This window comes from Myzus persicae, unplaced genomic scaffold (genome assembly GCF_001856785.1).
Source record: "Myzus persicae strain clone G006 unplaced genomic scaffold, MPER_G0061.0, whole genome shotgun sequence".
NCBI classification, from domain to species: Eukaryota; Metazoa; Arthropoda; class Insecta; order Hemiptera; family Aphididae; genus Myzus; species Myzus persicae.
The window spans coordinates 158,545-174,362 of record NW_019101461.1 but is presented as its reverse complement, the minus strand read 5'-3'; the positions used below and the strand labels follow the sequence as shown (position 1 = coordinate 174,362).

The following is a 15,818-nucleotide window of genomic DNA, read 5'->3' as shown; positions in this document are numbered from 1 at the left end:
GATGTATCACCCTGTATATACCTACATATATATATATATATGAAATTATTTACACGAAATAGTCACGATATTTATGTGAACCTTTAGGAGTAATAACTTCTCGCAAAAGTCGGTCGAGTAAATGATAATATGACAGCATTGTGTTGTTCAGTGCAAAAACAAAAAACGTTATGACATGTGCGTATGATTGAATAAATCTTATACAATTGGGTTTAGTGGTAGTTTTTAGCTCTCGTCGGGAAACAGTCCTGTCCACACTTGGTGTATCGCTGGAAATTATTGTGGCATCGACGTGCACGACTTATTACAGTGATATCGCGGTGGACCGTTTCTTCGTAGGCCTTTGAGATTTCGGTCGGAGGTCGGAGGACAAGTTTAAAGATATATTAATTGACATCCTGCCGACACATTATTGTTCACTTGCAGCTGGTTTTACTGGAAGTTCACAACAGTGGATGCTTTTCAAAAATTCCAAACCCGAGTGGCAGTTATAAAATAATAATATATATTAAAGTGCTTAATTCAGGCATGGGATAAATAATATGATATGATGTGATCAATGATGAGTGACAACTGACAATGCACGAGTATAATGTAGGTATAGTTGATTTAAAACCGACGAGGGTTTAAATTTGAAAATAAATGGGAAATCGGTGTTGTAAAATATGATAATAGATTGGACTACTATTTTAATGATTTTCTCGTTGGCAAATAATGAATAATCATAATATGAGAATTTGATGACGAGGTAAATCCAAAAACTTTTAATTCACTACAAAATCTTGTTAAGTAAGTTATACTTTCAAAAGTAACGGGTTGTTAACGTAATAAATGTCATTTTCAATTGTTCAAAGTAATATTTTAATGCTTGTGATCAATTTAAAACGTACAACAAGCCTAGCTTACGGAGACAATCATTTATATATAATGCCAAATTATAATAAGTTTAAATATTTGTAATAATTTACATGTATGTATACACTTCTATTTTAAATGAAAACAAATAAATAATAATAATAATAATATAATACATTATAATGATAAAGATGTTTAGTTATTGTAATTCATTTTGAACAGTGAATTACCCCTACACATTGGACAACACGTATGATATTGTAGGCGAAAGGTCTTGGATATCCATCTCGGTACATTTAATACAAATAATCAGGTCAACGAAAAATCCGAGTAACTGGAATTTTCCGGGTGAGGTTCAAAATTTAAAAAAATTATAACTATTGCTGTACAATTGAATTTCAGATAATTATAAACGTAATATTTTAAAGTAGGTTTACGGCTGTTTTTATGTGTATATATGACGAAAAAAAATATGAATATTAAATAGTACATTTATGTATAACCTAATATTCTTATGTAAAATTGTATTTCATTAATATTGAGCGAATTAAAATGTATAAAATAAAAATGCTCTGGCCATTCACAACGTGTTGTTTATTAATCTGATGGCATTTAGCTGAACACTTATAACAATATTATTATTATTAGTAGTAGTATTACTATTATTTAGCAAACAATAGAGTATCCCAGAACGACATTGTCGCTTACCTATTCGCAGGCAATTGCATTAATCTCACTGCGTTCATTATTACCTTTGTAATATTATTAGATACTATAATCAGTCGCACGGTCGTCGGTCTTAGATCTCCTAACGCCACCGTGTTTAGTAACGTCTCGTTGTAACTAAATTATTATATTATTATCATTATTATTTTGTTTATCTTGAAATAATAGGCACGTTTTATCGTGATATCCGCACCATTCCTCTGAGCTGATCCTAGTCATTTAATTACAACACTATACCTCCGTTGATATATCGTTTACGGTTAGACTTGCACAGCAAACCGCAGGTACAATTTTTTTAAGTCTAAAACATTTGTTATCTCTCACGTTGTTATGCGTCACAAACGTGCTGGACATTCGTAATTTAATACGTAGGTATGGGCTAATTTCATATAAATAATAAATGTGCTCGTGGTACACACCACAATTCAAGTACGAGAAAGTGGGTAAAAATTCAATACGTGAGGCCTGTCAAACGTATTATAATATATTTGCAAATAATTAGTCATATAATTGTTATTACCATTAGCAATACCTATTTTAATGACACATAAGGTACATACGTGTATTAGACGCTTTTTTTTAAAATCTACATTCAGGTATATAATATTGTGTTTACCTATCAAAAAAATTGTGCACGCGATACAGTCAAAAACAGCACAACATTATATTATGTACATTAACCTCTCGTTTTTCGATTGCGTGGTCGAGATAATGAGGTCTGTTCACACGAATATGTGTGGCCTGAAACAGCGTACACCTATCCTTATATTGGATTATTATTATAATTATAATTATAAATATAAATGTATTGATTTAGTTAAATATTATAATATATTTTGTATTTATTTTAACTATATATCATTATGTCTTATATAATTATGTGGTATCTTTGAGTACAAACTATAACCGTGCAATTATTATATCAATAGGTAAAATATTAGAAAATTGTGTGGAAGTTATAATAACGATTTAAATATAAGTCCGCTGAATAATGAAACGGAAGCTTATTTTTACATCAAATACTGTATCCAATTGTAATTTATTCCTTGATAACTATTATTGTTGGTTATGAAGAGTACGACGTGTATAGTGTATTGTTCATCAAAAAATATTTTAATAAAAAAAAAGTTTCAGTAAATGTTTTTACATACCTATTTAATACGATCACCAATTTACACCCTCCGTGCTTAGTTCAAATTATAAATTACAGATACTTAGAAACAAAAATATATGTTATAACCATTAACCATGGATTATAACATTTTATTGAAATTAATTTGTGTGAGAAAATTTTTAATTTTAAAATGAGCATAATGTATTATTACAATAAATTTTTCATAATATTATTACATTTTAACATATTTACACATCAAACGTACTTGTGATAAACTCTATAAGTGCAAACATCATAGTGCCTATCATACAAGTAGGCCATTATATTAGTTATATTATACACATATTATGATGCCCGCGTGCGAATATCGTATTTTTAGTAAAAAACCAATAATTTTAATCCTAAATTCCAACTATTAACTTCCAACTTATACATTGTTTTCTTAACGAAATGAAAAAGTAACTGTCCATATGACATGTACATACCGAGAGAATGGCCGTCGAATTGTTTTCATCCTTTGAATTATCATAAATTATAGTACTAAATGTAAACCTTATTTATTATTCAACTATCTTTTATATATTATTATTGAAAATGCATGAATAAAATCTTTACACACAAAAGTACAATTTTAAGTAATTTTGAATATATTATATAAACATATTTTGATATTGTGTTGGGAATAATGCAATTGGAAAGGATTTAATAGTATCGCCTCACAAACTATTAATGTATTGTGAATATTATGAACAATTCAAATATTTTCCCAGAATCAAAATGGAGTAAGCATTGCGACGTTATATTGCGTATTTGAAATCGACTTTTTGAGTAAAAAATAAAACATTTTTTTCGTAGGCATAGAATATAATATTGTTGGCATGCCATGCGTAAACTAGTTTCCAGTACTTTTACAATAATTGTGCCCAATATTCTGACACGTCGAGTATTCATAATTCATGACTAACACAACTGCATCAACCATGTCCAAATGCATAAAACGATTTCTTATGAAATGTCCTTTGGAATCTATTAGTCCTGAGGGCTCTTAGACATGAGTTTATAATCATTTTAACTTATAATACATAGTGTGCAACTGAGGGACCCGACGAAAATGAAAATAAAAAAAATTGATACAAGTCAAACGTGTATCGAAAATATATGAAAACGATAAAATGGATACTAATCCACTCGATATCCAAAGACACGGTGTGTCGGTTAAAGATTATTTTGAAATTATTACCTGCGTTATCGTTATCGTCACGATTTGCTGATATAATATAATAATATAATGAAGAGGAGTGAGTCAACTAATAGAAAACCTTCCGAAATCTCGGTAACGAACGCCAGACAACATGTAAAGCATTATTCGACTTGCATCTATATTATTATAATATAGGTAGGTATATGACAGTTTTGATAAGGGTGTATTTCCGTTTGACATGGTAATAATTTATCAACGAAACGGTTGGCGTTTGAACGTCACTCGTCATAACACTCAAGTTATCAAATTATTGTCCTCGGATGGTTTTAAATTTTTTTTTCATTGTGTACATAACTAGCGAAAGTTCATCTAACTATCTGCGGGCTTTATGACGCACCAAATTTAGTTTCTCAAAATTCGCAAACTCTTGAAACAATATGAAAACTAATTAAAATTAAACAGTTCGATATAATTATAGGTGCATGATTATTCAATTAGTATTCTGAAAATAAAATTTGTTAAGCTTATAAAGCTTCAATCAATATTATTAAACTGTTTCATCAACGACTTAATTAGTTGAAAACATTGTATAAAATAAACTATATTAATTATATTATGTAGGTGTACTAACAGTACTTGAATATTGTAATATTGTATGGCAATAGCGTTTTGACTGCGAATAGTCACAAATAATTTATCCAATTATAACTTGAATTTTTTTTTGAGTTACAACTTATAGTTATATGGCACTTTATATTTATATTTTGTGTTTTATACAGAGTACCTACGGATAACTTGCAACTACGTTACATTCATGAGTATTACGCATAATATGTAATTTAAAAATTGAACATTTGACAACCTCGATGTTTATATTTACTAATTTTCCCAGCAAACACAGCTCAATATATTAAGCCGATGAACATAATACCTTGAAGTTTGAAACTTTATATCAGATTTGTTATTTTATTGTTTCGTAACAAAAACTATTGAACATATTTGCATAGGTCACAAAATAACACCCGACATGATAATATGCTATCAAAATATTGTATGGACTTGATGAAATACTATAACCTAAGGATAAAAATAATTGTTTAGTTATTGTTTTACACAATATTTTGTTCTTACTCGTTTTCGGCTAAAATGCACAAATCGCATTGTTCCTAAATAATTATGACGATTTATTTCTGAGTATTGGCGAATGATAAATAGTTAATCCATAACATTATTTTTGTGGTGTAATTTTAGCATACCCATTTTGATTGGTTTGATTATAGTCACATGTATTATGCATTTGTAGTTAGAAAAAATTGAGTAGATAACCGTCAAGAAAAAAAATATTTTTTAATTTTTAAAGTTTGTAATACAACGTTGTCATAATTCTTATTATCACACATAGGTTGTTATGTGAACCAGTATTTTAAAGATAACGCAATGGACTATTATTACATCGAGTTCGAAAAAATGTCATACTTACGTTTCGTCAAATTGATCATAATCTATAATGTACCTAGTTTGTAACAATATTATTTCAAAAATGACAACTAACAAAAAAAAAAAAAAATGTAATAGTTTTAGCTGATAATTATTTTGTACATAATAATATACATACATAGGTAATTGTTATAATAATTATATCTCAAAATGTATTTTCATATTTTAAATACCAATATTCATATAATAATTATATTGATAAATCGCATAGTTTAACGAAATGTAGTTATGATCAACAATGTTTTTTTTGTACAGCTATCTAGGTACATAATACATTTAATGAATCACAATGTCATTTCAATAACTCTTGTTTTAATATATATATATATAGTCGTGTACACTGGGGGTTAATTAAAAGCAAAACCAATAACAATACAAAAAACAATCCGATGACTTATACCTACGCGTTTGGTTACAACATGATCCCCAACTCATTATATTAATGGTCATTATCAAATGAAGTTAAATACTTAACAATGTTAGTTGACATCAATAACTGCTGTCTATGCAGGTACATAGTCATAATATTTACAAACTCGTAGTGTGGTGTAGATAGAATGCGATTGTTGACCGATATATAATAAATTGTGACTTTTGGCTGTTCATTAATAACCGTTGGGTAATTTGTTTTTATTTATTATTCATTCCGAACTATTAATGTTAATATTTTATCGAGCGTTTACCTTTTTCATATTGCAGGGCACTTCAGACGTTTATCTTTGCACAAATTATATTGTGTGCCTACATAATATAATTTAATTACTCGAGCTAAAATAGGCCACTCACATTTAACTCATGATTATCTCATAAGAAAAGAACCAGCCCCAGCATGCAATACTCGCAATGAGACACTAACATTAGAACATATCATCATAAATTGCACCAAATACATGGAAGCCCGCAAGATCCTCAAAAACCTCACCACACTCTATCAAGCACTCAATGAAGACAATACGGACGCAATCAATGTATTCTTCCATAGTATAAACATAAGACATAAATTGTAAACACGTGTAAATACTTGTAATAATTATAATGTTCACTTTTTTATATTAACTTAATGCAGGCTAAAGACCTTTGATGTCGAAGCCTTAATAAATTTATAAAAAATATATATATTTATATAATTTAATGATCAGACATTATTTTGTTTACAACCCGATAATACAATATGTTTTTTTAAATTATATAAAACCAAAACCACAAATTATATATATTATAATCTGAGCTAAAACGAACTCTACTCTTCCTCATAATGTTTGGACAACTCGACGATAAGAAAACAACGATAATAATATACGACACGGTTGCTTCAATGCACTCAGAATAGTTCTGGTAAAAAATAAAAATACTACGATCACTGCTTGACAAAGTGAAAATAGAAATGTCAGCAACTTTGCAGTTCGCTGACAACTCCACAATATAAGTCTAGTTCACCTCTTCTCATCGGTAGAATATTCGATAATATACAAAATAATGTATGGCCGCCGGATCAAAAGTCGTATTGTCGCTGACATATCTTTACATATTTATGTTGTCACTCGTCATGGATCACTACAGTACCTGTATCAAAGTGCGACCGAATGGAACCGTGATGGTTTTACTACGAAAATGTTTTTTTTTCATCTATTTCATTGTATTAACAATTAATCTGGCGGTATTGTACGATGCAAAACTATTATTGTGGTGAACGGAGGCCAGGGCTGAGGGTACGATCTTTTGTAGAAGTTAAACGTTTGAATACGGGAAAATAACTGAATATATTATTATTATTTGTTTGAAGTAGCTAATCAATTTTATTCGCAGTTCACTCGGTATTTCCGAGAACAATAAAGTCATTTGTCGAGAAAAACAACTTTCCCGTTTCAGATATTAAATCCACCGTATCTGCCGATCAGTATACAACGTCGCGTCACGATGAGAACGGTATAATACACAGCCGTCTTTGATCCTTAATAAATTACATCCGAGAACAAGTGAACAAGCTTAGTTCAGAGGTAAACAACAATGTGTTTGGCAATTTTGACGATACAGAAGAAGACACACGGAAACGTGATAAAAATTTCACTATTGCTGGGTTTACATAAGCAGATGATGAAATTTAAAATAAAAATCCGAAACCGGGTAAGCTTCAGCCTTCAATGGAAACCGTATACGACAGTGTGTCGACTAAGACCTCGGAGAAATAATGGTAATAATAATAATAATAATAATAATAATAACAAGCTGCTACATGTTTTTCAGACTGCAGAGAACTCCAACAGATTGAACGATCTACGCTCGAACAAAGTAGGTAGCAATAAAATGTTTATTTTTTCCACTGCTCTCCAACAAACGGACTTGTATTGGCCTGCAACAGTCTCTCCAATCGTGGACATTGAAAAGCTTCATATTTACCCACTCATCACGTACCTACTCAATAATCTCAATAATATGTATATACATATTATGCATTTATTATAATGTGCAATTCGTTTAACTGGCTAATCTAATAATTCAATGACGTGTCAATGTCTATGTTTGAAAAAAGTTAATAAATTAACCCCTTGCTACAAATTTAATCTCGTCTATCTACACTTTGAGTGCTTTTACAATTAAAAATATTAAAAAAATTTTTTTTCAGTATTCGTTATTCAATGCACAGACATTTAAAAAATAAATATATAGGGAGGTACTGCTATTGATCATCCGATTAAAAGTATGTATAGGTTTCAATGGAAAAAAAACAAATTTGATACTGAATATCATGCAAATATTATTGTATTTAAATAGGTACTTAGAATATTAAATGAGAGACTTTTTTGTCCGTTAAAAAACTTTAAACTGCCATACATGGTAGTAAAAAACAAAATAAGTACCCATATACAGATATTTTATATGTTTCGTCAGTGAACTGTGTAGGCAATCATTACGACGATGCAAATATGCGCAATAATCAAATCATCTTAGAAAAATATCTACATATACACATGTACAGGCTAGCGAATGATCAAACGCGTACAAAAATCATCTATATTTGAATAATATGCAGAGACGGTCGAAGGTGGGGGGAGGGGTCAAATGGGGCAAGAGTTGTGATATTTTAAATCGCGACAAATGTTTAAAAATGCATGCTCCATGGACGAGACTGCAAATATTATTGCGACGGGGCGCTAGTAAAAGTTAAAGTGGTTCTGATCACACCTATGTCGTATCATAGATTGGCATTTCGTGTTTTTTATCCCATTGCAGGTCGACTTATCATATAATATTATCAAAGTGTTAAAAGAGAACCCGCGAGAAAGCATAATAATATTATTGTACACCAGACGTCGATGTCTCTGACGCGGAAAGCGATAATCCTATAAATTTATATGATAATACTTTAATAACTGCACATCATGACTGTGGATTTTTTGTGTTTCGATACTATATAGGCTTAGGAGTTGGTAACTTAGCAGTTGGTACGTACATTGGTACATATAACGTCACAAAGTATTACTGTACGAACATAATGATATGGTTTAGGTTTAATCCGAGACGGATTACTGTATAGCGGCGAGGGCATTATTAATTTATTATGATGAAACGGGACAATCGAATGCGGAAGTTTTAGACCCGAGCTTTTCCAATTACGCCCGATCGGAGTTGAAACGATTTAAAACAAACAAGTTTTAACTCCGGGACATGGTAGTTTGGCGTGGTACCTACCGACCTGGTATAATAAATAGGCCTAATATAATGTCATTACGATTTGCAATACACCAATAAGCTGCGTACAGAACGTACCTGTAAGTATATTTTGAATTAAAAATTTGTTTGGAAAAAAAATAATAGTTAGGAAGTATCGTTGTATTCTTGGTGGCCATTCTATTCCATCAAGCGATTCGTTGTGAGATTAACAATCGCGCATCACGTTATTATTGTTGTGCCATTGGATACAGTTTATGTTAATTGGAAAAAAAATAACTACACATTTGTGATAGATTGTTTTTTAGTCTACTGCCAATCAACGTTTCCGCGAATTCGACAAGATGCATTTCCATGAGCCTACAGCAATGCGAATTGAATTCATTACTTGTTGCTATAATCGTGGTAAGTATTAAAATATAATAACAGTTAACATATTTTTAATGGTTATTAATGAACAAAATAATCGGGTTGGAAAAAATCATGAAGCTTTTTTCCATAGTACTTAACTATAATTAAATATTTCCATTATTTCCCCAAGGCGAGTACCAAACGAATCGTTAATGTATTGGTTTGAAATAGAATTTTTTAATTTTTTTAACTCCGCTGATTAATAAAACATAATTATTTTACAAAGTATTGCGTGTGAACCATACTGCTACAGAACAGAACTTAAGGTTTTTTGGACATGTATTTTGTAAATAAATCATTTCTTCGTTTTTACAAGACGAGGTTTATTATTAGGTTTATGCCCATTAAAATTAAAACAAAGAAGTAGCGATGTAGAATGAATTTTAAGATTTTACTTTGTTGAAATTATTATAATATAATATGATCCTTGCTATTAAATTGTAATTGTATCACCATTTTTACAAACAAATATTTCCATGTTATTTTGTATTGTGAATTATTTTTATACTACTGTGTTCTTAATAAATAAACTGCATACGAGTACATATGCGTTTTGAAATATTGAAATTCATACAGCACTTTATAGACAAATATCTAATAAATTAATTGTATTTACATTTCAAACACTATCGAACTTAACTAGGAGGGGAGGGTTCATTGTTATTAGTAGGAAGTCACGTGTAGATAAAAAATATTCATTACAAATGAAAAATTGTTTATTATTATTATTGTTGTTATTTGTTGTTATTATATCACACTCAATGGTCAATCCAATGTTTACCATGAAGTATCAGTCGCATTGAATATGTTAACATAATTTTTATTAGGAAATTAAAACATTCTATTCATGAATCATTAGTATTAGGTATAATTAATGTATTCTCTGTGTATTAGAATTGTTTAATCCTGATTAGCAAATACTGAAACACTATAATATGTGTATTAATTTGATGTTTCATACATGATCTTAAACACTTCGTTATACAGTGTGCTATAACTGTAAGTCATTTTAGTTTGTGTACCATTATTCTAATCTGCGTGTGAGTGTTTACTGTGCACATAATATAATGTTACAAGCTAACAGCGCATACCTAGCTAAACATAAATTGAATTTTGTGGTCATAATATTAAATATAATATATTGTGTAATAACATAATAATAATAATAATAATAATAATAATAATAATAAAATAATATCCAACAACAAGTTTCATAAAGTTGGAGGATAATTAATAAACAATTAGTGTATAATCTATTGTAAACATTAAATTAAATAGGTTTATAATCCCGGTATCAGTTAGAACTTTAAACTTTTGACTTGAAAAAATATTTTTTGAAGACCAAAAGATAGAAAAGGTACTGTCAAGGGTATAACTATGATAGATTTGAATATAGGAATATTTATCTAAATCATCTCTTCTTGATTGAAAGACAGTGATTTTAAAATATAAGCTGCAAGTCCGTAATCGTTGTTTAGACGGGGCACCAATATTTAGGATAAAATCTACACGATATAACATTATAGTAATCATTGTACACAATACCTTTTTAAATAATATCTCTCAAAATACAAACTATTGACCTATATACTATGGGCAAATGGGCAGCTATTATATTCGTATTACCAATACTGTATGAGAACCTAACGCTAGATGACGACGTGAAGTCAGCTATATTGTAAGATGTTCACTACCCCTGTATTACAGTTCAAATATATTGTCTAATATTTTCTTCAATAGAAATATTAAATAATACTACCCACAGGCATGTAAGATGCACACCATTTAAGTTTGACTGCGACAATTCGCTTGATTCCTACTTATTCTGACATCACTTCATCAACACAATATTAAAATAAACTGCACTTACAACGACCATTGGCATACATTATTTATTTTTGACAGGCGCATCTTGGCCACCAAAACGAATGTGTCAAGTACTTAAAGCCACGATGTGATGCGTTATTTCCCTTAAAACCAAACACCGTGTACAATTATTATGTACGTGTGTGACGTACTGCATTACTGATTAGCTGAGAGTTTGCAATCTACCAGATGGGATAACTACTGTAATATATTTATACACACACACACACACACACACGGGTTTGCTCACGTACCATCATCTCCAAGTGTATATTCGCGCGATGCGCAAGTAAGTCGTCTGTAACTCCGGTAGTTGAATAGAACAACACCATGTTCCGTGTGTGTTATAAATATAATAATATATAGTTGTAAGTTTGATAAAATAAAAGTTTAGTGTGAAATTAAAAAATAAAAATAATCAACTGTTTCGTACACGTCTAACGTGATAATATAATATTCCACGACGATTTTAAATTTAAAACAGTAAGCCACACTGGGAACAAATATTTTACTTAACGAACATTATAAAAAATATTGTAATTTGTATTCATTCAAATAATAAAATTCTGTTTCATTAATAAAGATTTTTATAAGGTCATACGTATATATTTAGCGTATATTGGGTGCAATCTGCGTCAGCGGGCATAATATGATATAAGTGCGACTATTTTACTTTGGAGTTTTTAAATTACATGAAATATAATAATATCATGATGATGAAAAATAAAACATTAATAATAATTTAAATTTGCTACATTTGTAATCATCATAAATACCTATTGCTGCATCTTAAATTATGCACAGTAGGTACAAGCATTTTAATATTGACAAAACTTTGTAAATATTAGTTATAAATTACTTACACTGTTAAGGTTTTATATTTGACATTACAAGTAATAGTATACATATTGTTAGGCACTCTATATTAGTTCTATGTTCTTAAAAAAGTATGAAATTAAATTATAATTTGTAAATTCACAAAATGAAAATAAATCAAATTCGTATTACCAGATAAAAATAAAAATATTTAATAAAACAGATTGTACCTAAAAGTTTTAAGTAATAATATTGATAATAAACATTAATTCTATACTCTCATTTCATTTAAATATTTCAATAGAGGTGAAAATCTAGATTATTATGTACTTTGGTATAAAATTCCTATTCATTTTCAAAGTATTTTCAACCTTTATATACAATTTAATATCGCAAACTATACTGTTGATTTTAAAGTAAATATGTTGTATTTTTATTTTACTTCTCTAAACAAAAGCCTAATTTATTTACTATCTTTTAATTATGTGTTTTACGACCATGGCTATGTGTAGTGTAAGTGTAAGTGTGTAACATATATCTTTGTGTTATTTTTTTCTTTATAATTTTAGCAAACAATAAATTTTTTTGTATGTACTAATAATATAATAATAATAACAAGTTTTCAAAAAGTTTAAATTTGAAACCCTTTAATTGATACGTATAAATATTACAATTATCTTTAAACACAATATTTCAACGAGATCAAAAAAAAAATCAATCAAATAATTATAATATTATAAGCAAATTAAAATAAATGTATGTACCCAACAAAATAAACAAAAAACAAAGATTTAATATCTAATAACAATTTCCATAATAAACCGTACTTAATTTTTTCCATGAATTATAAAATGTTAACATTAAAACATAATTACATTATTCATAAATGCAAATATCATATTTAATCAACCATCTCTTGAAAAGAGTACTTTAATTTTATTAAAATAATTATGAACAGATATTATATGAGATACTTTTCGATAAATAATTTTCATAATTTTACTTCCTATTTCAGTTAAGTACAGTGTACACGCACTTAAGTCAAAGACTGCAGTATTTAAAATTACTGACTTATTATACTATTTTCGTTCTTGTCATTTATTTTCCAAAATATGTGCAATTATGTTATTCCATTATCAATAAGTTAAGATGACTTAATGTCAGGAAAACTTCAATAAATACTAATAAAAAAAGCTTCCTATTTCAAGTTTATGATTTAACTTCAGGCTTAAACTGTCTTACATTCGGTTGTAAAGCAAGAGAACATTTTATATAGCTATAGAGATAAATTGCAAATCTAACTGAAAAAGTCAGAGTTAAAAAAAAATATACTTATATTTCATAAATACAAAACTAGGCAATTCCCTCTGCTGTTTACTGTTTAGTACATGTGTAAAACAGTAAAGTGTACATCGTCATTAAGTCGATCAGTTGTATGAGAAAATCCAATGATTAATCATTACATAAGAGTGAAGACTGCAGGGTGAACAGCATCTATTTCTAAGAATAATATTTTATAATTTATTTTTCCATTAGTAATTTCAGATTTGGTAGGTGAACTCATATTCGTTTATTCAAAATCATATCAATATATATTATAGATAAATTAATATAAAACTAATATTATGTTGATATTAACTTATAAGTCAATATAACCTTGTATCATTGAATAGCGTGAACAGATTTGTGGTATCTACTTAATATCTACTTAATATCATGATAATTTATTAGTGCATAAAAAATAGTCTTATACTGTATTCAGGACAAAGTAGAAAGTCTCTTCGATTGATATTGCATTAATTTCAAAATAATAAATATAACCATTACATAAAACAAATATAATTCGTTAAGCTATTAGACGTCGTCAAAATGAAATCTTCAAATGTCTGAAAAACATTTTTTTATGAACAACGTGTTGTTTATAAGGCGAAAAAATTTGGAAATTTATAATGTACATATTCCCGTAAATAGTTCATATGAACCAAAATATTTTGAAAATTTATTAAAAGATTTGTATTGCACTATTGCTCCAAAAGATGACGAAAACCACCATAAAAAACCAAGAAAGTGAAAAATAAACACATTCATAGCTCTACTAAGATTAAGTTTTGCTAGTTTATCGTAATATTGATTTTTTTTTACACGATTTTCTATACCAGTATCTTGTCAGTAATAATTAAATTACATAATATGTTATAACTATTATAGTACCAAACAACGCCATTATAAATAGGTATCTAATATACAATTATAACTCCAGTAGCATAATGTAGCGACTATCTGTGATGTATAATTATTAATTAATATACTTTGTTGCATAAAATATTATATATTTTACAACACAAATTATTAATGTGTAACATACGTGTACTTACATAATAAAGTATAGTTTAATATATGACAAATAAATTATAGAGAAAATGAGGTAATTTCATGAAAAATAACTTAAAATATAATACTATTATAAAATAAAGATACACTATATAACACCGTAATGGAAAATTAAGGGATTCAAAAAGTACTTACGAGCAGAGTTCATAATATATATAATATGAAAACAAAATTGGATAATGATAATCACATTTTCAGGAAAATTTACCCTCGTGCACGCAGCATGTGTTTAGCTGCCGATTGGCGTTTTGAATAATTAAATTCATAAAGGGTTGGACAAGATGTATATATAATCATGCAAGTGTGGATTTTTATACCACGAACGGAAAAAGTAATCCTGCGGCGTTGTTAAAATTATTTTTGTGAAATTTACAAAGCCTTTTTTTTTTATTCATTTGAAACGTTTCCGTGAAAAAACCAAAACTTTGTCTTAACACATTTAAATATCACACAACGATATGATGCATAATGTATGTAATGCACCACACCGCGATATGTATAATTACAGTATACCATTAATTTAATATGAATATGTACATCATTCGCAATCGGGAAAAATACAATTTCGCCTGTGCGCAGCGTGCTAATGGGCGTCTTTCATAATAGAGGGTAACACATTTTTAAAGAAAACCGAGAGAAAGTGAACGAAGTTACTACTTACAGTTATTATTGAGTTTAAAACGAATAGTTAATTAAATTGTTTAACCAACTCAGTATAAATGTCTGAAAGTTAATTTTCAACAAAATACCTATATAAATACTTGAACCCAAGTCATCTAATTATTTGCACACGATGAGCCCACATAGAACAGCATGGTGTGATACAGAATCACTAATTCATCTGGGTGGTCAATATAAGACCAACAGATAATATCATTACTCGAGTAACTAAGTTTACTCAACTAATTTGATTTTGAGACGATTATTGAAAATATATGGGAAGTTAATTGGGATGAGATAAAAAAAAAAACATATTTTTGTAAAACTTACATTTTAAAGGCGGTTACATACTAAAGTAGAAGTTAACATTTTAAATCGACTTTAAAGCATTAAATATTCTTGTCCACCTTAATTTTCAAGTATTACTATTAAGCCAATTCGGGTTTTGTTCAATGTTATTAACCGTGTGATGGTGTTATAATTGCATAAAAAAATCCGACTGTGTACAAAAATATGTATTATAGTTTATTAAACAATAAAATAAAACATTGGCGTTGTCAGGTCACCGGACTGGCGGGTTATTCATAAAAATCGTGTGCACATTTTTTAATT

At 28.8% G+C, this 15,818-nt stretch overlaps 1 protein-coding gene across 1 annotated transcript in view; it reads right to left on the bottom strand.

Annotated features, from left to right (window-relative positions):
- Window positions 1-15,818, bottom strand: part of LOC111029231 (protein amalgam-like) — a 341,924-nt gene that overhangs the window by 230,627 nt on the left and 95,479 nt on the right. The gene's annotated exons all lie outside the window — the stretch shown is intronic.